We start from the raw sequence: 24,430 nt of genomic DNA on the forward strand, positions 1-24,430 counted from the left end.
GTAGTACCTGATATGCATATTAATCACTGATTGTGGAATAAGCCTAGTGACAGAATTTGTTTACAGTTTTATTTTTTTACCTTTAAAAAAAATGTTATTTAAAATGTAGTTTGAGATTTGGTGGAAGCAGGGTCATAATGCACTTGGCTACCATAAAGCAAGAGTGTCCTGGACAAAGGGAAGCATGCAATATAGACGGGACTTTTAATTAAGTAATGTTTAAATAGATGGAATTTTCTTTAAATTCGTAAGACAAAGTTCTCTCTTACCATATGATGATATATAACTCTGCTATGCATGTTTGGTTTTTTGTTTGTTTGTTTTTATTATTTTTGCTGTGTATGTATACCAAAAGATGCTCACTGCAATGAATTAATAATTGGGCTTTACAGCTATTCTATGAGCAAAACAGTATTTACAGTTTTCATACCAGCTTTATCAGAAATTGTCTTATACATCAATTAATTACCCTTCATAGCTCTACTTCAACATACTATGTACTAAACTTCTTCCCCCTAAAAAGTTCTTTGTATTTTATTGGTTGCAAAGTATTTTTAACTAAGGGGAAAAAAATGTGAGTAATGGTGTTTTTAAAGAAAATATCAAACTCTGTGATAACCAAGGATGTACTCAAGTGGCATGAATACTTCAGTTCCAGATGGGTCAGCTTTAGGGGTCAAGTTGTGAAGAGAAAGCCATCACACACACTTCATCAACACCGTGGAATGAGAGACCAGTGCATTTACTGAGCAATGGATTTCCAGTGAGCGTATAAACTAATTGGTGGATGAACATGCCCCAGGAGCAATGATTTTAAGGTCATAGCAGGCTCAGTGAATTGTGCTGACTTACACTGTGTCTCACTGATAGCTGATCTTACCAATGAGCAGTTTAGAGGCATTCAAGCCTGAACTCTCTTCCATGTGCCTTGAATGGCATGTCAGCGGTCACTGTTTCTGACATCCTTTATATTTGTCCAGTCAGCTCTAAATCTTTAGGTTGGGCTTCAGCCTACTCAGGAAAGAAAAGAGAGAAGCAATTATTTTCAGTCATTGAGTTCTGAAGATCTTAGTGTTAATTATGCCAAACACGGCTGGTTCATCAACAAACCAGAAATGTTAAAGAGAGGAGAGAGAGGGAACTGATATTTTTGTGATCAAAAGTATCCCAATTATAACTTCCTATTTCTTGGATTTTACTTTGATTTCTTCTCATTTGTTCTATGTTTGCACTGTAAATATTAGTTGGGTTAATACACATTTTTATATGATGTGGCAAATTGACAAGCTGAAAAGTTGCTGTAACAATATTTAAGAAATTAAATAATGAACATCTTGGTCATATATCCCTTCCCTGGTAGCAGTACATTGCCTCTCATGTGAAATATTTTCTTTTGTTTTGGATAAATGTTTACTCATTCTTTGTCTGCTGGGAGTACAAAACAGAACCATGCAGAGGTCCTTTTAAATTTGCAGTCAATTAAGGAATGCTACAGTAGCTCTAATTCCCTTTTTTGGAGGGGAAATGAAAAGCTAATTTGTTTTATGATTGCTAAGCCTTTGTTGAGAGTATGTTTTCTTTAATCATAATAGTAGTTAAGTAGTTTAAAAAAAACTTTGTTAATAATTTTTAGATGAAATTCAGCAGAAGGTCTATTTAACATTGTCTAAGAGTATGGACGTGTTCAGTGATCCTAATAAAGTAAAAATAAAATAACAGAGTTAACATTCTTTTGTCCTTAGCATTTAACATTTAATAATGATGACACCCACATAAAAATATTTTTTTTAAGCGTGAATTTCTGTGAGTGTTTAAACACAATCATTTAATTCGAAGCACTTTTGTGTATGTTTGTATATGTCCATATTTGTGAATTATATAGTATGTGCAAATATGCGCATTCCATAAGACTGTGGGCTGAAAATTCAAATACAGTGTTGCATTAATAATTTTTGAAGCAAACCATTTATCTTCTGTAGTGGGTGAAGATACGCAAATCTCTTTTATCAGGAAGTGATTTGCATCAGGTTTTATAAAAAGTAATATTCTAAAGAGAGGGGAAAAAAGCTTGATTCCATCATTTAATATAAATTGTATGATTTGTTTAAGGGAAATGGTTCATTGTGGCCTTCCTACACAACGTTTGTTTTCCAGAAAGGTCCTCCCTTAGGACAGGGTAAGGAAGCAACCACAGGCACCCTGCTGGTATGAGTTAGAACAAGCTGTAGTACTGGTTGATAGGCTTGTATACAAGATTAAAACTGGAAAATTGATGTTTATCATACAGATATTTTAATGGATGCCAATGTGTTCCCACATATCTGCAGATATGTGCCTGTACAGAGCTTCACACTCTTGAAGGGAACTCCTATTTTACACGATCCAAGTTAATTTCAAAAAGTTGCAGAACCTTTTAAGCAGATTTTACAGTTGTTTAGCAAATGTAGACCTTGACTGTTCTTGACAGTTCTCCTTCCCAGATTAACAGGAAACAATCAGAGTTAGAATCAAATATGGAATTAGTTTATATCCTTGCTATGTGTATTAAAGGAAGCAATATTGTAATTAAAATGCAGATAAACATTGTGGAAATCTCATGTAACTATAATAAATGGAATGTCCTCATCATATGAACTCACTTCATTACACTCTATTACTTTATCCTCTTGTAGTGTCTCTGCAGCTGCTTTGTTGGGGGATATCAATATTCAATTACAGAAATTAAGTAATCAAATCAAATTTCTTTTATAATTTATACCAATGACATTTGGGGAAAAAAAAAAAAAACCTGTTTCTGAGCAGGACCAGAGTGCAATTGCTTCAATAACTTAAAAGGAAAATAGAAGATTTTGGCTATTATGTTGGTTCACTACAGCACTGAGGACATATTAAAACATTAGTGCTTATGTATCAGCCTTAATATAAGAAGAACATTTTAACGTAATGTTAGCTGGCAAAGCCAGCAGAATTATGACTAACAACCTCTTCCTTATTCTTAACTCTTCAACTAAATAATAGCTTAAACGCTCCTATTTGACAAAATGGGAGTGGTTTTTTTGTAAGCTGTTTTATATTATATGCCATTTTAGCTTCTGGTTTTGTAGTGTTGCTACCTCTCTTGGTGCAAAACAAACCCAGCATCAGTATGGTGTAAGACTTTTTTTTCTGTGTAGTACAGTGAGAAAGATGGATCTATTTTTCACATCACCTAACATCACAATATCTGTGGTCAGAAATGAGGAAAACCAGTGAATTAGCAATAACAAACAGAGTGGAAGTATTAATAGTGAAATTGAGGGAAGAGTAAGGTAAAAAGACAGAACTTATCAGCTGGTAGAATTTAAAAAAGTACTAATGAAGAGTGAAAACCAGTGTCAGGATTGCAAACTTGCCACTGAGATAATGTATTTGCTACTCGGTAGCTACAAAACAGAGAGCGTAAGAGAGCACAGAAAAAAATGTGCAGAAAGCTTTTTTCTTTTATGACTCTGCTAGCCAGCATGGAGGAGGCTACGTCAATGACAGAGTAGAACTGTGAAGATAGAGAGAGCTTAGAGCATGCTGATAGAGAAGTTCATATGAGTTTGCAGATGGAAGTGTTGGGAGAGAAAAGAATAGAAGAAGACTTGAAAGAATACTGAGAAGGAGCTGGAGGAATGTATGGAAATCTTTAAAAAGAACTGAATAATGTAATAAGAACTGAAGGATATTTGATTACGGGGAAGAGTTTTTTTTGTAGAGGTTCATATGAACCCAGAAGAGAGAGAGAGGAAGGAGAGGCATGGCAGAAATCTATGGAGAGGTCAAAGGGTGAATATGAAGAAAAAAAATAATTTCAGTGTAACACAAGAACATTAGTGGTGTTATTCCTGTAGTTTTGAAAATACTGGAAACAGGTCATTTATGAAGAAGCAAAAGTAGATTGAATAGGATAAATACTCAGAGTGACTTGAGCCAAAAAAAGAAGAGGAGGAGCCTCATAGTAAGAGAAGGGGTAAGTAGGGCAGTGTTTTAGGTCTCAGAGCAAGAGCAACTGTGCTTGTATTTGCTGTTTGAGAATCTTAAATATCTGATTACCAAATGTGTCTTTAAATGTCTGTTCCATCCTCTTTTTTTCCCCTTTCCATGTAAGTTCTTTTTCTATTTTGTTGTTCATAGTTGCCAATACTTAGATCAGTTTACAATTCCTGTTTGTTTGTATATGTAAAGTATTTATATATTTTTGTCCTTATGTTCTTTTCTTTCCAGACTTGGTTTACTTTAGCTGGTTGTCACTTGAAATATCTCAGTATCACTTTCCAGAGGCTTCTGTATTGTTTCACTAAGTACACTGACAGAACAGATGTGTTCACAGCATTTTCAGTAGTGAACAGAATCCCCCAGTGAACAAATGCTGCTGTTTTGGCAGGAGCTATATATAATCAGAGAAAATGTTACAGCAAGTAAATGGCTGGCATCTCAGAGCCTGAGAGGTCTGTATGAACGCAGTCCATCTCCAGCGTATAGTGGAAAAAGGATAAGGTATTAGAAAAAAAAATAGAAAAAAGTTTTGTCTTCATGTCTTGAGCTGATAATGTTAGAATTAAGATAAATCCTATAATTTTCTTATATTAACTGTTTTGCTCAGAGTAACTCTTAATAAGTGAAAAACAGCATTTACTAAAGGATAAAATACCAGTTTAAGGTAGAAGAATATATACAGTGTGCTTTTCAATGTTACAAAAGAGAACTGAAAGTAATTTGCAAACAGTTTTATTTTGTTCGCAAATGTAAGTACTTTTCTGTGGTACCTTGTTTTTAGTAAATCTTCTCACTCAGTACCATGTCCCACATTATATAATCTATCATTTTATCTTTTCATTCTATCAAGGCACAGCATACCTGGCTAATCCATCAGAAATCCCTTTCCTTATCAGTCACTCAAAAGTGGTTATACTGTGCAGTTTGACAGCATTAGACATCACTTACCTTCATAAACTACAGATTACTTGTGGAAAAAAAGATTATTTTTTTTCCTCTGTTTGAGGATGCCTTGACTTTATGGAGGTTTCATTGTTTGTTTTCCTTGATTCCTGCTTTTTCCAAAATGACTGAAAAAGATTCATCAAAGAATCACAAAGTTACTTTTATTGTCCGTAACATTATATATATATTTTTATTCATAACTTTCTGTGTTATTTTTCTACAAAGATTTGGATTTTCACATCTTCTTCCATTCTTTTCTCAGCACAGTGATTTTAAATAAAGTATTTTTACGTAGTAAAGAGTTTTTTTGTTGTTGTTGTTTAAGATAATTTCCATCCTACTTCATAGGTGAGGAACTTTGATAATACTTCAGGTGTATCAAAGATCTGAGGCCTTGGACACCCTGACAGCTTACATGAATGTAGTTTTGACACGGTACATCACAGCTGCCTTTCTGGAGGTGTTATGATATGTTGCGTAGTGTTTTACTGTGGAGCTGATAGTGGAAATTTGACACTAGATACTATAGGATTCTCAACTGATGGTATACTACATAGTACAGCTATGTAACTGATGGTATACTACATAGTACAGCAATATGTGCTATAATACAATTCTTATGTTAAGCCAGATGAGAATTTAGTATTATACTTTCTGTATATTGTTGTGGATTCTAGCCTGGTTATTGTGTGTATTTAAGGAAATTTGCATAATTTTGACATTTAAAAACTAGTGCAATCTGTCATGCATGTTAATGCTTCTTGCCAAGAGTGCTGGAAGTATTTTTACAAAAATAATAAATTTGACGTATGTTTTAGATAGCTTTGTCATCATTGTGTGATAGTATCAAGTATGAAAGGATGGGTAGTGATACCTCACTACTCATAAAGGGACATTCCCTTTTATCAGTCAGCAGACCTCCACTTTGTCTCATCTATTTTGTTGGATTGTATTATAGCGTGAAAAAAGAATTGTTTCTGTGTGCATAAGAATTCCTGACATTGTTTTCTGTCCCACATCTAAAAGCCTTCTCCTTTGAGAAGTTAGTGAGTAGTGCCTGATTAATTTAATTAAATTATTTATTTAAAATAGTTATTCCACTGTTCAGAAGTTGGGGCAATTCTTAAGTACTCTATGAGGAAGCCATATGATGCATGAAGTGAATGTGAAATGAAATGAAATGTGAATTAGTTCTGAAGCATCCAGGAATAGGTTTTTAGAGGAAGAGGTGAATAAGTATGGTAGGAGGTGATTATTAACACAGAGTTATTATTAACACAGTGTTAAAAGTTGGCATTAACATTTGTTGACATTAGCATTTTATATTAATTTAATGAGGGAGAAAAAAGTGAAAACTAGGGACAAGTGCTATCCAAAGGTCACATTAGTGTTGCAAAGATCATTTTACTGATACTGTGGTATTCAGACACAATGGGATTTTGGATGTAATGTTAGCTGTACTTGTGAAACTCTGTGGAGCTGAGTAGGCTTGATCCTCATTTACATTAATTTAGGATATTGGTTTTGGGCTGAAAGTCTTTTTATTATTAACTAACAATTCTGTTATTAGTTTTATCCGAAGGATTATATGATTTTTGCATAGTGCTTTTTTTTGTGTGGACACTTAACAAGTACGTCTACACTACTTTTGCTTACTCTTATTTTCTTGGTGATGAAAGCCTCCAGTCTTTTATTTACCTAGTCTTCTTAATATGTATGGTCACAATTAAGATTAATAAATGATATATATATTTTTTTCTCTCCAGTGCTGAAACTCTACCTGACAAATTTCATCACATAGCAAATGTTTTGCAGCTGGACTGTGGACTGTGGAAACTACAGGATTATAATGGAAACTGAGGAAGCATAAACCCCAATGTTGCTACTTAACAACTCAGTTGCATCAGTGGCATCCTTGTTTTCCTAATCTTGAAAAATAATTTGTTTTCTCACAAAATAAGGATAGTATAGGGTTTTTATATATATATTTATATATTGTTTATTCTATGGTTCTGTTAATGAAAATAAAGAAGTCAGTGATCTAGCCACAGAATTCATTATATTTATTTACAAGTCATCAGATCTTGTTTTTGTCTCTATGGTTCTTTCATAGCTGTGAGCCATTCTGGCATGCCTTTAGGTTTATGACATCCTGCTGTGTAAGGATGTTTCAATGGTGGTTTCTAGATGCCTTTTTATAGTTTTTTTTAAATTATTTTTATAGTATGCTAAATTATATCATGAGCTATTAAGATAGGTTATGCATCCGTTAGTTTAAAAACATCTCTAATTATTTCACTGCTAAAATATTACTGCATGTATGCTTCAGGCATGATTTTTTTTGCTAACAACCTATTATGTATTCACAGGAGCAACAATGCGAATTCATACCATTGGGGAATATTATTTAATTTGGCAAATAGAGTATTTTTATCATTCATGTGTTGTTTAGAATAAATATATCCATGAAAGCAAACACAAGGATACTGTATGTTCACATTCTGTAAATCTTTTGTTTTACTTCCATTAAGGCCAGAATTAGTCAAGCACAAATGGAAAACATGTAGTAGCTTTAAAGTAAAATAAAATTGGTTTTGATTTAGTTCAAGTCAACCATCTCATTTAAAATTAGCCCAGGGGTCTTGTAAAAATGCTAGTAATCTAAACATAATAATGCACATTGCCCAATTGCTTCTGTATATGATATAGGTTCAGTGCTGTAGTGCTTTGACAGCCCATTACTGAATGTAATGAACAGCTATTTTTAAACAGAAGAAATTCAGGTTGACAGCTTGGCAATGAAATTCAGCTAGTGGCATAATTTTTGTCGTCTTCGGTATAGAGAGTGGATTTCAGTTTAGTTTAAAGAAATTTGTATCATGGACTTTATGGAGCAATCATTTTTTGCTTCAGTTTTACTAAATACTTTCTGAACTGCTTGAAGTAAAGCTGAATTTTGTCAAATCCCCAAGCCCACACTCCTGTCAGGGTAGAAGACACTCTGTGTGAAGTTAGTGATTAATAAAAATAAGTTGAAATCTTAAGGAAGAGAATGTACTGGAATTGAATTTATAATCAGAAACCTTCTTTTTTTTTGCTTTTAGTTGAATAAGAGAAATCTGTAGATCCATAAGCCCTTCAAAAGGGATTTAAGTGTGAGTCAATAGCAAACTAAGAGAAGAGACAGAGCAAGTAGCTGTCAAATTGCACATATTTTGTGGTAGAAATCTATAACATCAGGCCAGGCTCCCATCTATCATTTTCCTTATCTCAGTTGGCTACTGCATTGGGAAGTAAATAATATTCTGCCTTTCTTCTTTTTGTTTGTCTGTCTTTCCTGCTCTGCCATCCTTGGACTTCTCTGTGGTATTAGTCAGAGACAAGTTTAAAACCTACTTTTTTCAGACTCTTCTCTGTTGAGATTAAAAAATAAATGATACCTCTTGGGATCATTAGCGAGTTTGCCATAGGGCAAGGAGGAGGATGCTCCCTTTGCCAGGACTGGCGTTTGTGCTCCCACTTTTCCTTTCTGCCAGATTGATGGGATCCAGCAGTGCTGTGATGTGATTCTTGGCACATCTAGTGACTCTGACCAGCCTCCTCCTTCTCTCCTGGCAAACCCTACTGGACTGAATGCCATGTCACTCTTTCAGTTAACTTCATGTTTCCAACCACTTGCTATCTTTTTCCAGCTTCTTCCTATGACCGTCAGCCATCTTTTTACAGCACTTCACTGAGATTTCTGTTTAAGACCTATCTTTCTTGTTCCATGTTCTGTAAGTACACTGAGAGAAAGAATAATTTGCATCACTGGAGAACTTTGGGTAAAAATATGTGCCCTCACATTCAGTGATTTTAATCATACCTGTTGGATATTCAAAACTCTGATTCTAACCACTTCCTCAAAAGATCAGCCCATGGCTTGCATCTTTTCCAAAATCACTGCAGTAAACTGCCTTATCATAGAACCATAGAATGGCTTGGGTTGGAAGGGACCTTAAGGATTCTCTAGTTCCACTCCCCCTGCCATGGGCAGGGATGCCACCCACTAGATCAGGCTCAGCGCCTCGTCCAGCCTGTCCCTGGGGACATCCACAGCTTCTCTGGGCAAAGTGTTCCAGTGCCTCACCATCTCTGAGTGAAGAATTTCCTCCTAACATCTAATCCAAATCTCCCTTCTTTTAGTTTAAAACCATCCCCCTTTGTCCTATCATTATCTTCCTGAGCAAAAAGTTGCTCTCTTGCTTATAAACCCTCCTCAGCTACCTCGGGTGAACTGAATGTTCTGAATGACTTCTATTTTTGCTGACTTCTACTTTTGACTGTTAAAGCCATTTTTCTCTTCCCAGTAATCTCTTGTTCCAATTCTTATGCCTTGTTAACACTTTCCTTTTTACATCCTACATTACATCCAATCCCTCTGCAATAATCCCTTTCCAAATCTATCCTCATTCTGAAACAGTTCTTGCTACATTCTATGACCCTTGTTTTCCATCTTCCCATTTCTCACTGGGGTCTGTTGCTGTACCCTGGAGAACATACAGTATACTATGTTTGTTCGGTTCCGGTGTGTTTTTTGTTTTTGTTTTGTTTTTTGTTTTTTGGTTTTAAGAGGCTTGTCTATAAAAGTGTGTAGGATAATACATCTATACGTAAATCTAACATACCTCATTCAAGTCTGCTAATGCTTTGTGTTGACAGCATGTATGAATGGCAGAATATCCTTGACCCAAATCTGGGTTCAGAAATGCAAATGCGGTTTTAATTTATGGATTATTATCATTACTTATTTTTGTGGATTACTCAGAATATGCCTTCTCCCTTCAGAATGAATGGGATATATCCAGTCTATTCTGACTTTGAATAGCTTGGTAATACTTTAATAAAGTGAAGCAGTAATATCAAGATCCATCATTCCCAATGATTTTCTTTCATTTAAGTTATTTTTGAGAGGTGCTGGTGTGCTTTGCATATGCAGTTTTTGCCTGCTGATCTCATAGTGCTTTCACTCTGCTGTGACAAACCTGCATAAGACCATTCATTAGTCCAACCTTATTTTCCATGAGAATACCCCACGTGTTGGAAAAGAATGCTGAGGAATGCTTGGTGAGAAGGGGTCTGTGATAGGCAGAAAGCTGATTCTGAAGAGGTAGAGTTTATCAGTTCCCACAGGGCTTGGGAAGAAAGGGCAGGCTGTTACAGAGGTATATAACAGTTAAGGTGACATGTGGGGATGATTTAATAGGGTTGCATTTAAATTATCCTTCTGTGAAATGACCAATAAAAAACAGCTAGTCTGTATTCCTTTTTTTTTTTTTTAATAGAAATTTGTTCTGAAGTGTTTTGAGTCATCTGAAATTCAAGGAAGGCCAGATTTTAATTTCTCATTTATTTCTGTGTTGAGGTTGGCTGAGCGAAGGGAATCATTATGTAGAAATGATGACAAGACAAAACAAATGTGATAGTTTTCCCTCCTTGATTCTGTCTATTTTAAGCACTAGAGCTCTTATTCAATTTTCTGCGAAATATTTGGAAGTCTCTCTGACCTCATAATATAATGAAATCTTCGTGCTAGTGCTTGGAAAAAAGTGAAGGGCATAATTGCTATGCATTTCCATGTGGTTCTCTGTGAGTTAGGTTTCTCCATCATGTGGAGTACTACAGTGTGTACTAATTGGTACCCTTGTTGATAACCTCAATTGAAAGAGCAAGAATTAAGAACCAAATTGCAACCTCCCTGAAGAAATTCTTTAGAAAGAATAGTTAACTGGAAGACTCTGTTGGTTTTCTGCATTTGCCTGGGGTGTACAGGGGAATGAAACATATACCCCTCCGTATTCAATTCTAACACGTGAATAGACATGTTGAGTCAAGAGGAGACAGGCTACCTGGGAATGATACTACTTTAGACATTCATAAGTACAGAAGTATTTCGATGTATGACTGAATAGTTGGTTCACTGAACCTCCTTCTTAAAATGATTCTTTGTTTCATCAGAATTTCTGGGACAACATGGGGGAACTAGATCTACATACCCATTAATCATGCTGAACCCCTTTTACTGGAGATCTGGAGATGTTTTGGTCTTGAGGGTTATAGTTTATTTAGTGTTTCGAGGCCACCTACTAAAAGACCTCACACACTGAGGCTCCTAATGTAGTAGAATTCTTAAGTCTGTGCTTAAATTACCCTACCTAAAGAATTTTTAAACAGTCTGTTAATATAACTTAAACAAGTTTATCTTTCTTTCAAAGGCAGAAAAGACTGGCTAAATTTGAGGAATGGATGTTGTAGTTATGTCCTAGACCAAGAGAAGTGTTTTCATGGGTCTGAGCAGCACTGCCTTGTGGTTGATGACTAAAGTATTCAGCTGGATCTCAGTTTTGAGATAATGCCTAATAATGCAATGTCCATGTAAGAACTTAGCCAATGAATTCAGTACTCCTTAATAGGTACTACCTTGATTTAATGGTCTTATTCTTCCCTCCCACCCTCCCATGCCAAGTACCAACGTATTCACAGACTCCATCTCAGTATGTGAACAGCTAAGTAATAATTTACTCACAGTGTTAGCGTATGAAGGGAAGAATGTAAAGCAATGGAATAAATAATAAAGAATCAGAAACTAAAGCTCCTAAATAAATTAGATTGGAGGTGTAATATCTCCTAACCTATCAAGTGTGTAACAAAAGCATTTTTGGAACATATTTCCTCTTTCTTGTGATCTCTGCCTTTCCAAGTAGAGCGTATGCTGTTACTCTTCAAAAACTAATACTCCAGTTACGTCTGACCTTGTGAAGCAGCTTCTCAGTCATTCTTTTCAGCATCAACTGTAATCATAGCACAAACCCTTATTATGATGGGCACATAACTCACTCTCTGTCTCTCTCTAAAGAGCAAATACCAACACTGCTTGATAGCTCAACAAACAGTGGTGTTGGAGAAGGACTGCTCACAGTCTGCTGTATGCTTTACTTCCACCAATCTAATGCAAAGTAACTTTACTGCTTCATTGGACTTTTCTAGTTTGTAGACAAGTGTGGTTTTCATTCTGCAGAAGTAAAACTATGTGTCTGCACTCTGCTAAGAAAATAATTAAAAGACCTACGGTTGACTGTAGCTATTTCAGAACAGTGCAATATTCTGAAGCAAATATTCTGAAGGGAAGTCTCCTTATTCACCTAGTATTTTGTATGTGTACTCACTATGGACTGTTGCCCTCAGGAGCACTTATAGATGTGCATTTGTCCTGGTATAGTTCTTTTTTTTTTCCCCTTTCATTTTGTTGTTACTTCCTTTTCTTTTATTATCCATGAGTAACAGCACTCATGAAGGACTTTTGTAAGCAGTTTGCATGTTTTGAAATAGCACAGACATCTGAGGAACAGTTATTTTAGTTATGTTGACTTCATAAGTATATTTTAATTCTACCCAGAAGAGAGGAGTAAGGGAACCCTTATAAAAAGCATTGTAAGGACTAGCAATTTTGTTTTTCTTCACCCTTTCATCTCTAGGTAAAAGTTTTAGGAAAACTTCTTGAATAACCTTACAGTCATAACGACACAAACTTTGAGCTGCTCACAACACATCAGGTTTCAAACTGAAAGCACAAAATATAATTCTCATGTTTCCTCTCTGAGAATGAGTACTGACACACCTCCTGCTTCCATACATGTCCTGGAGGCTGGCTGGAGTAAAAGGGGAATCGCCCTGCTTGGCTGAAGACCAGCCAGCTCCACAGGCTTCCTTGTAGTGCTGGAACGCTACAAAAAGGAAGATGTTGTCCTCTCCTTTCCACAAATATTTTCTTAATGTATGTACATTTTTCAAGCTTACTGCCATTTACCACAACTTACCTTTTCTGATACAATTAAGTATATCATCTCTGTTTAGTAAAAAATAGCAACATACTAGCTGGATTTCAGTTGGGCTTTTGAGTTATTGTTCAGCTATTCATTAATACTGGATGGGAGAGAGAATAATTCTGGAATGGGAGGGAAGAAAGGCTGGGACATTTTTTTTAATTTTCTTTGATGATTTTTGGCATCATGGCATATTACCTTTTGTTTTGTTTTTTTCCTCAGGCTGATTCCTTTCAAAATTGTAAAATTATGCACATGCATAATGCACATTTAGGTACATATTACAAGTCTGGATATAAGCGGAAGTCAAAATGCTTCAGACTAACTGACTGATCATATGATATAAAATGGCTGACATTGGTTCTTGACCAAGATAATTGTCTTGAATTGCAAAGCTTCCCTGTCCATGTATAAAGAAGGATTGGTTAATGCTTTAATGAGAAAAAGTTTAAATCCATGCTCAAAAGAGCATTAGATTTATCCTAACGTTTGTAATGGCTCTTTATACTTTCTTATGCGCAACTGTAAGTACCTTGGAAAATGCAAAATTTGAGAACTACTTGTCAACATTTTGTGAAATACCCTGAAGTGAAATTGTTTTATAGCTGTCTTTTTACTGTGTTGTGAATGTTCCAACAGACATACAGTAAATATTCAGTGATTGTTTTGCCACAAAGTAGTTTGCTTTATTTCAAATTTTTTCTGTTAAGATTATTAAATAATACATGTCTTTAATTTTCAAGTTTTTTTTTCTCCTGTTACGATGTGATGATTTCACTATGGGATTAAAACACGGTGTTTTAATGCATAGTGTTCAATCAAAGTAGAATACTTAAACTAGGTAAAAAAAAATGTTATGAAGCTGAAGTTTCCCTGAGAGAGTTGTGAGCAGAATCAAAACAGTATTTTAAAAAGATCACACTGGAAAAAATAACACCCCAAACAGTAACAGCCTGCTCTCCATCACCCCCAACATTTAATAAGCGGTCTTTTCAGCTGATAGAGTCCTAAGTGATTTTTTTTTCCTACTTAAGGCCATTCTAGATATGCTTGCTAAGTGGACCTAACAGTACTAGTATATTTTATGTTAGCAAGTCATGATAGAAAAGTGCTTGAAGTTCAGGGGGCATTTGTCTCCTTTCTCACAAATTCATTTAAGTACCAGTCTTGCCATAGCTTTAACTGGGGCAGACAACCATACAAATGACTTGAGATAAAATGAAAATAATGGACTGAGCTAGGTGCCGGGGGTGGTAGTTACACTGCATACACATCAATAAGCATTGAGTGTTATTCTATGCTAATGTAAGCCTGATGGATCAGCTTTCGCTTTTAGCCTAGAGGACCATTAAGCACTAGAAGCTGGGTCAAACTGATATAGTAAGGCAGACGTACCCTAACAGTTGGCAACAGTAGTTAACAAGCAGTAATTTGCTATGTGTGAGACTAATATTGTTTAAAGTCTTCATGATCAGAGAAAGGATAATACTTCTTTGTTTAATTTCCTTTTGCAACCTCAATTCATTTGGAGGAAAAAACCAAAACAAACAAAAAACCAAAACACAATCCACAAAACATTAAGATGCAAAAATGAATAAAGCATTGACCAGTTCTTTTGGAAATCATGTATTATTGTATGCTACAGAACATCAAAGCATTATATACAATTTTCAAAAAATGCAAGGAAATTCTCATAGGATAATATTGTGTAATTGAAATACATAATTTATTATTTTAATTCAAATTAAATACCATTAATTGCTCATAAATTTATAACCTTGAATGTATTAAAATGTAAGTCTTCATCCATAGCGACTACGTTTCAAAATGTCTAAGTTACAGAAATATTTTGAAGATAAAATAGAAAAAATGCCACTATTTACACAGATGTCACTTTGAAGAGAATTTTGTCCTTGACTTGAGACGAAGATAATAAAGCATTACCTTTATTCTGTTTTGCTTATGCTTTGGTACCGTTGCCTCTGATGCAGATACTGTTTAAGCTGGTGGCAAGGTTTAGCTAAACATGTCTAAATACATTGAAATGTAGAAGAGTTGTTTGTTTTCCATCTCTTTATAACATTGTTTTATTCCCATTTTTATCAGATTTTGTTCTGTGTGTAAACCTGCTACGTGTACAGCTTTTGACAAACAAGATCACATGGTCAGTGCTGACGAATGTTAACAAAAATCAATATAATGTGTTAAATAAGGTATATCGCTTGTATGTTTCAGAGGCATACTGAAAAACTAGGCTTTGGTTGGTTTAGGCTTTGATCTTTTTGCTTTGGTGCTGTGGCCTTATGCACCCTCAGCTTAGCTTTGTTGGGGCTATTGACAATTTATGCTGTCAGGGCCACTGTTTGTGGTGCATGTTGTGTTCAGTTTATCATCTGTTGGGAATATTTATTTTTTCTTCCTTGCTAGTACAGCATGGCTTGGTTGGGAAAAATGGAGAAGTGGTCCATTATAGTAGTACCTTTTGTAAATTTCAGAGACTTGTTGCTCCTCAGGAATGAGGGAGCACTTTCGCACAACAGAGTTACTGTGATAATGCCTAGACTCCTGGATAACTCAAATGATGACTAGAGAAAAATGTGGGTTGAAGAAAGAGGAATATTACATATATCTGAATAAGAAGATATGGTTGCGGATTCTCTGGCCTTCATATCCTCTTCATGTTATCTGTATATTGCAGAAGTAATACCCGTGCTTCATATCTGCAGATGTAGAAATTAAAAATTCTCTATTTCAGTCATCAATTATAATACTCCCATTTCCTATAACATCATTTAAGGTTTAAGGACTTAAACAGTGTGCAAACACAGGTAACTTGTTTTCCTTTTCGCTTTCTTGAGAACTACTTCTGTTGGTTTTTTGAAGCTTACAAAGGAAAAAAAGTTAGCTAAAAGTGTCTTGCCTAAAATGCCTTTTGGACTATTGGCCTTTTCTTTAGAATATTTTTTTCCTAGTTTTTACATAGTATGACTAAGTTTAACGGTTTTTTCTTTCATGGTGCTTTTGTGTCTGTGAATTAAAGTTGTGTGAAATTCAGTGCATATTGAAAAGATAAACTTAAAAACAGCAATGTTTCTTCTACCTAAGGCAATTCTTTATTTTTAGCTTTCAATGTGTGGTTAGCCTTGATGTTTTATGTAGAGGTATTGTTAGAAGTTCGTTTGGTATAACATATTCTTATTGATTGAAATGTGTTTACTTTCCTGAGAATGAAAATGGCAATATATAATTTAGCTTCCACTTAATTATCAGAATATTTGTAAAAAATGTGGGTTGTAAAAGGCATCTCAATTCACAGAACAGAGAATAGAAAAGGGTAGTTAATTTTTTTTGTTTGGTTTGGTTTTCAGGCATTGATGAAAGAAATGCTATACTGAGATAGATGTCTGTTAATTGCTGATGACTTCTCGTAGCAGAGTTGGCTCATTAATCTTGTGTAAGTTTATTATGTTGGTTTATTAATCTGTATGTAAGAAGACGAGAGTAACTCATCACAGAATGGGACTAGAAGTCCAGAAATTAGACATTTTGACGAAATATAAAGAAAAAATAAAAAGCTTATGAATTCCTATTTCTAGGATACTAAGAAGGGAGAAAGAATAACATATACTTCAGATTTGGACAGCCTGTATGTGATGCTGTGGGATCTCCAGATGATTTTGGGAAAGATTTAATCTGTTGTTAGTGGGGAAAATAAAAATAAAATAATAATTAAAAAAAAGTTTAAGGTAATATGTAAAGGATGAAAATGAAAGAAATGTGCATTAGGGAATGATAGGTATTACACTTACAGACCTTCTTGCATTTTCTGAAGAGTAACAGCATCAACAGTTTCATAAAATGTTGCATGCCCATTTAACTAGAGGCAAAATCAGACCTAAGCATTCAGGTCCAAAGTGGAATCAGAGGAGAGCACGTGGAAATAGCTGATCTTGGGTAGATTTCTGTGAGATTTCTGTGGAAGGCAGAAGTGTAGATTGTTGGCTTTGTCTCTTTTCTAACCAAAGTGGCTTGCCAAATGTTTTAATCTCTGTAGAAACCTATAGGAAAAAAGAGAGAAAACCTGAGACTATTTAGCAGCTCAGCAGAATTGTCATCAGAAACTTCAAGTGATTCTTTATGCACTCAGGCTGCACTTCTGCTTCTTCATTTGTTCCCTGATTGATGGTATTTGTCCCCCAAAAGGATGACCTATCCCTTTTTGGCACAGATCACCTGTCTGTACAGTAGTTAGCAAATTAATCATAATAGTAGTACAGGATCATCTACTTTAGAATACAAAATCTAGATGAACCTGAATTTGCTGTCTGCAATAACAGTTTGGAGAACTACCTATGTATCCTGCTGTCCTAGTAACCACCAAGACTGTAGCCGTGTTTTAGAATTGAAGGACTTTAAGGGTAAGAAAGGAAACATCACAGGAAACAAAGAGACAGGAAACCTGCCATCTCCTCATTTAGGAAGGTCCCAAACGTTTTGCTGGAACTCTAATTGAAAATTAGTAATTGCTCTGAACTAAGATGTTTTTCCCAATTCAGCAGATCACATCTGCAAAGTCATACTCATGTTTTATTCCTGAGTAAGGAATCCACTTAAAAAGAATTTAAATGTGACCCTTTTGGAATAGGAATATGCAGCATCTGCTGTGAAGAGAGATGCAGCCTTGGTAAAGGGGAAATGATACCAGGTGAACTAAACGAGCCAATAATACTGGTTCGTATAAACCTCAGCAGAGGACAACTTGACCAGGAAAAGGGCTGAGATACTACAGGTGACAAAGCTTATTAAGGCTCTGTGTACTGATGAGGAATTCCAGGCATATACCTAACTTGTCATTCCAATATAAATTGATGACTGAGTAAATTGACTCTGGGTCAGATCTCTCATTCATTATCATGACCTGTTGTCTTGGTGATTAGCTGGGAACAGACTCGAAGGCGACTAAGACTTCTAGGAGTGACACAGAACTTTGGAAATTGCATCCTGAATTGCCTATGGAAAGGAAAAGAAAGTGAGAATGCTTTGGATATTTCTCTGGAAGAAGAGAGGTTAAAGAATAGGTAGAGCTTTCATTAAGGTTTCAGTGTTGTTATTATTATTATTATTTATATAAATAAGGCAGGGACACCTTCCATTAGACCAGGTTGCTCAAAGCCCCATCCAACCTGGCCTTGAACACCAGGGATGGGGCATCCACAGCTTCTCTGGGCAACCTGTGCCAGTGCCTCACCACCCTCTGAGTAATGAATTTCTTCCTAATATCTAATATAAATCTACTCTCTTTTAGTTTAAAACCATCACTCCTTGTGAATTGTTACACAGAAGTGTTACACCATGCATTCACATTTTTTTTTTCATTTAACAAGAATTTGGAATATTCTGCTAAAAATTTGGAAAACTAGTTGCCATTTCTCTTTGTGTGAGTGTGTTTGTGAAGATGAGAACAAGATAAATATAAATTGTGGCATGTGGTTGATGTTTAAAATGGGATTTAACAAAAACTGTGCAAGTTTACAGTTCATTATATTTTTATGAAAAAATCTCTTAAGATGTTTAAAGTAGGACTGTAGTTCTGCAGTGCTGGTGTAGATATTGTAATGTAGTACTCTACCTTCAAAGAAAATTATAGTATTTAAACTGTTTATGCCAACTGAATTTGAAATGATGACACTATAAGATTCTGGAAGTATATTGCTAAACAATGCAAGTACAGGATTTTAATCATCCTCTGATGATCAGGAATTTTGAAAATTGAAATGATATGTATTATGGTCAACGTGTTTTTTATGCACCTATTTATATTCTAATGTCAGTTGAAGGGATGTGAGTATAACATTAACAATGTGTATTTTCAACTCATTTATTCCTTTAATAATTTTGTGTGGTACATTAATAGACGTAGTTTACTTTTAATATGCTTTGTGTGAAGTCCTTATGTTAAGAAAATGGAGAGATTATAAGAAATAATTGGCTTTGCATATTGTATTTTTTTTATTGTTTTGTCCCTTTGAAGATACAAGGCTTCATAATCACATCAAAGTATTAGTGATGACCTATTCTTGTAAAGTAAGTCAAGTAATCATATCCACATTATTTAATTACATGATTTCAATGGAAAAATAAGAGACTACAGTGGCAATGGGAGGTGTATAACAGGAAGGGAAATACAACAGCTTTCTGTTTCTTAAGACTGGATTCAAATCAGGAAAAAAGGAAAAAAAGTCATGTACCAGGTTGACAGCATTTTCAGACATATACAGAACAGTTAAGTAATTTGGCAGAATTGTTAACTTTGATTTGAAGAGGACCAGATTTGGCCTGCCTGGACTATAAAAATGACACGTGAGATTATTCAGACTGTGCTGAAGATAATTGGTAGTTCATACCTATGAAATATGGTAATTCACTTAAGGAAGTAGAAATTACATTATAGGTTATAATGTTCTTGATGTGTCCTATTACTGAATGCTTAAGCTCCAAGTCCCCCATGCTTTGAGCTATGCATGATTAGTGGTATGCAAGCTGCTGTAAAATACAGAACATCACTTACACAGACAGACAGTTATTTTCCTGGGCATGAACAGAGAGCTATTGCTCATACCCATACAGCTTTCCCACCTTCACTGGTAAGGTACCAAGGCAAATCAAGTTTGGGATCCTTTGGTTTTGGTAGTAATCTCTTCATAGCACAGTCTCTCTCCCTCTCCGCACCCCAGCTTCTACAGCAGCAATGAGAACAATCATATAATTACTTAGCTACTTACTGTACTGGTGTAAGTTGTAGGCAGATGGTGAATGGCAAGCTGGAGATGATTATATAGTAAACACACTGATCTCTATAAGAAACATCCAAGGGAAAACATATACGGCAGGTATGAAGAGGATTTAGATGATCAAAACAACTAGAGAAAGAAAAAAGACTGAATGTGATTGGGTGACTTAATATGGGGTTATCAGAAGTAGGAGCACTTCCTACATAGTTAAGTATAACCATCTATTTTTTTAAAAGAAAAGAAATTTCCTAGTCCACATGTGATTCTAAAAAGATGTTTCAAATCAGTAGGAATACCTGTTTTTAAGGCTTTTGAGGTTGTTCTTACAAAACACTTGTTTTTGATTGAGTGGTAACTGGAATGGGTTTTTGGTCTCCAAAATTAGAGAGACATCAATAAGACAGGTCCAAACAATGAGTTACTTCAGTAATGTAATATGTTAAAACAATCTCCATTCCTAATACACAGACAAAAGGGAGCTTTTTTAAAATTGAGTATTACGCACAGAAAAGCCTTGATTTATTTGCTAGATTTCTCTGCTCTGCCTAAACAGATAGCAAGTGGGGGAACAGATTTCCTTTCCTGTGAAAATTAAATTCAAAACCAGAGTTTTCAATTTGTTTATTTTCCAGCCTGGAAAGGAATTAATCTAATAATGTTAATAATAGTGTGGAAGAGGAGGGAATACGAGGCTGCAGTGTCCCAGTCTTTCTTTCTCATTGTTTTTGACCAAGTGAGTTAGTTGTGTTTGTATTTCTTTGTGGTGTGTTTACTTTGATGTGACCTGGAACATCTTCAGAAGACAGGCCAAGGTAGTGGTTCCATGATGATGGTGGAGAGAACAGGAGAAAAAGGAGAATCTCCTTTAGTGGTAGCATTTGTATCAGGTTCATGCAGTACTTGATCTCACTGCCCACGGCTGTACTGCCGATTTGCTTGCTGTGTGCTCCTGTCCTCTATCTCATCCTGGGTAAATCAGCCATGTCTGTGTAGTTAATCAGTATATTAATCTAAGGGAAAAATAATTTTTGTTTTGGGGGTTAGTCTTCCATTGATCTTGTTCTACAACCCACAAATGTTGCGCTATCAACAAATCCAGTGCAAGAATGGCAGTGGGAATGTGTTGATGGGCCAGAAATGAGGAGGGGAAGGTGAGGAGAGGGGCCTTGTCTTTGGGCAGTGAACCAGTTAGATTGGATTACATATCACATAAAATTGCATCACAAAATAAGTTTATATCTCTGAAAATCAAAGGCCAACTTAAGACAGCAGACCCAGGTTCGTATATACTCTGACTCAGATAGAGAAAAGACGTAAAGCTGGTGAGACTTCATAGTACAGTTAAGTCAACCTAGTGTCTTAACTGTACCCAACGGACCTTTTGTGCTCCTTTCTTCCTCCCATCCTCCACCACTCCCCATGTACAGTCACTGTTTTGACTCCACATTGAGCTGTGCTGGGGCAGAATAAGTGAAAGCGGAGGCAAAACTGTTTGTTTATAGGTCTATTGTTCTAAACTTGGTCAGAATCAGTCATGGCATGCCTTTGGTTTTTGTTTTCTTCCAAAATGGAGGAAAAAAGTGTCATTATGTCACCCTAAGAAGTGAATTGAGTTGTGCTTTATTGCACTAAAGCAGTTGCTTTTATTAATTTAAACAACAACAACAAAAGAAAAATCAGATGGAAGAAGAACTTTCCCTTCACAACTTGCAGAAAGACTGAGTATTTCTAACAGAGCTCCTAGATTTTCAGGGATTGGTGAATAGCCAAGCATGTCATGTCTGTCTCTTTACAATATTTCAGTTTCCTTGTAGCTCTGTCATCATTAAGACCTGGAGGGGATATGTAGTAAACAAATTATGCTATTGTTTGTGTCCAATGAAGGAGGTAGAGGTGTCTTAGGAATGCCTCTCAGATATCTTCTCATGTTTCTTTTCTGCTTCTGTAATTTCTTTTAGCTACTGAGTGTTCTGAAAAACATTTATTTTGATATAAAACCTCAATAAATACATCTATGCTTTGCAAACCTCTGACTTTAATAATGTCCCTGTTTTAAGACCGTGCTCTTATATTATTCTGGTTTTGATTTGCTCTAATCCAAGTACCAGCAGAGTGGTATACAATATTCAATGTCTGTTTAGCTTTAATCTCTGAGTTAATGCTGTTCCTCTTGGAGAACTGTGCCCACTATTTTATTTATTTTGATAATGTGTGCTACTCGACAGAGTGAATCTCTGTTATGTGAGTCTCTTTGCTGTGATGTTATTTCACCTAGGCTTCTGAATACATTAAATGTGATTTAAATTTACCCTTTTGCTTTAGCATCTTTTCTTCACCCATGCTGGTCTCTCAGACATTAAAGAATAATGAATTTATGTATTTAATATAATTGTGATCCCTAGCATTATATATATAGTGGGGGATAGAAGCTGAAGAGAAGAAGGTGACAGTTTTGTAAAATTAGATATTTCTAGTCTTTTTACTTAAAGAATAAGAAAACTTACTTTTTTTCTCCTTGACTAGTCAACAACATTACACTCTTTCCATACAGTTGATTGCTTTTTAATTAAATCAGATGTATTGATTTGAGAAATCTCAACAGCACGTTAGTGGTTTTGTGTGTGTGTTTGTGCATACATTACTAAGTCTGATATTATTTGGGACTTTCAAGATGAATGTATTTTAATGATTTTCATCTTCTTTATAAGGCTATTCTGATACAACACTGGTGTGTTTGATGAAACAATTGCCCGCATAGAACTGAACTTATCCTACTTAGAAGTTACTTCTTGTTATTTTAACTTATGCTTTGGAAGGAAATTTGTTCTGCTGTAGGCTTTCTAATACATCACAGCAGATAACATTGTGTGAACAACAAGGGAATTTTTGTTTTTCTGCAAAATTGCATTTATTGAACTGAATTAAGAGAGTTCAGGGTCTGCAACTTCCTATCCCAAATCACCTGGCTAGTACTTTGACTCCAGGCAGAAGCTGGAGTTTGTTTTATGAAACATGAAAAAGCTTTTAAACTAATGACTTCGAGGAAAACATCAGCAAAAGTGGGGACACCTGCTGTTAATAAAAGTGCCTGCACATTCATCAGACTTGCATCCCCAGTAGAGGGAACCGTTGAGTAAAATCCTGACCACTATTGTAGAGATCCTATAGGTGGCAGCAGTCACTGCAATTTAGGAGGTTAACAATGGAACGATTTATAGGTACGAGAATAAAGATGTCATAGCTAAGCTGATGGGATCTTTATACAGAAAAATGCTCTTCTTTGAAATATGATAAATGAGAAGAATGCCCATTAATTTTTACTTTACCATTAAGGTTTAAGTTGTTCTCTGTCTATAAGTTATATTTTCAATACTCTTCATAGACAGGTTTTAAGGGAGCCAGAATTTTAATGTCATGCTGTGAAACATCCTTCTTTCAACAGCCAAAGGGAAAGACCTGATGGTGATTTAAAAAAAAAAAAAAAAAAAAAAAAAAGGTGGGGGGAAAAAAACTCTTGTTAATTCTGGTGCTGGGATTAAAAATTTTATGCTGCCATGTAATCTGTTGTTTGATAATGGTGCAAATTAAACGATGTTACTTTACTTCTGAGAAGCCTGGCTGAACTCAAATTGTCTTTCTAAACTACATTTATATTTATGTTTGGTGCAATCTTTAATAATACAGTTGTTACACGCTCTCTGCGTGAAGAGTCCTCAGAACTGAGGTAGAATATTTACTGACTCATTTTTGCTCTGTAGAGTGAAGGACAGACGCTAGCCATTTCAACTTCATAAACATAAGAGCTTAGTTAAATTATGCCAACTGAATTAATATGTGCCGCTTGTAAGTATTGTGTATACTATGGGCATGTAGCTGTGTTATTTTGATTTTTAACCTAAAAACAACAAAAACAAAACAAAACAAAAAAAACCAACCCAACCTTTTACAAGTGACAGGTGAATTGAATTTTATCTTTTTTTTTTTCAAGAGAAAAACCACAGCAAAGCAATGTCATGCCTTGCTGCTGAAAAACTGTTTTTTTTTGTTTTTATCATGCAAAGTATTTTTACTTTTTTTTTAATTGTGTTGAAAATCATTGAAGCTCATCTCTTACTTGTTTTAAGAAGAAATGAGTATTATCACCTTACCCATTGTATCATTTCAAATAAAGTGGTATGAAGTGGGCTTTCTAATATGACAATGAAACAATAAATAAAAACTGTTTACTCCTGTATCAGTGTGGATCTTTTTTTCTGGATGAATGCATTGTTGTACCCTCCTACATATATAAATACATTCTCCTTAAATGGAGCATTGGTCTAGCTAGTATTTTTCACTGTTAAATCCTTCACCTGTTCTTTAGGACATACCTATCATGTAGGTGCTGTATAATGCTGGTAACTTCTGGATAATAGTAGTTTGTGCAATATCACTGGAAGATAAAATGTCAAAGACAGGTATCAATGAGTCCCCTCTACAGGTAAGAAAGTAAAAATAAATCTTTTTTTGTTCTGTGTTTAACAGTCTTACTGTGCTTTAATGGATGCTTACAATATAATTAAAGTAACAGCTTAAAATGTAACTGTGAAGATTTTGGATTTTATTTTTATATGCCTTATAGTCCTATGTTAAGTCTACAGAAAAGAATATATATATGTATATATTTTAGTCTTCAAAAAAGTGTATTTTTAATAGAGAAGTACTGCTTGTTACCATATGCAATGAGACACTCAGCTGGTGTGTTTCTAAACCACAAGTGATATAATAAATGATTTCATATGGCCTTTGAAGCTCAACTGTTTTCAGTGAACT

General features: G+C 35.2%; 1 protein-coding gene and 1 long non-coding RNA gene across 4 annotated transcripts in view; both read left to right on the forward strand.

Annotated features, from left to right (window-relative positions):
- The window catches only part of LOC308193056, a 35,970-nt gene extending 21,455 nt beyond the window's left edge, over window positions 1–14,515 (forward strand). Inside the window, exon 2 of the long non-coding RNA XR_013949334.1 lies at window positions 6,732–14,515. This is a non-coding gene — a long non-coding RNA (uncharacterized lncRNA). The remainder of the gene's footprint in view (window positions 1–6,731) is intronic.
- Window positions 1–24,430, forward strand: part of CAMKMT (calmodulin-lysine N-methyltransferase) — a 216,710-nt gene that overhangs the window by 49,497 nt on the left and 142,783 nt on the right. The window lies entirely within an intron of this gene.

The sequence above is a fragment of the Anser brachyrhynchus genome (genome assembly GCF_964034855.1).
Source record: "Anser brachyrhynchus genome assembly, chromosome: 3".
NCBI classification, from domain to species: Eukaryota; Metazoa; Chordata; class Aves; order Anseriformes; family Anatidae; genus Anser; species Anser brachyrhynchus.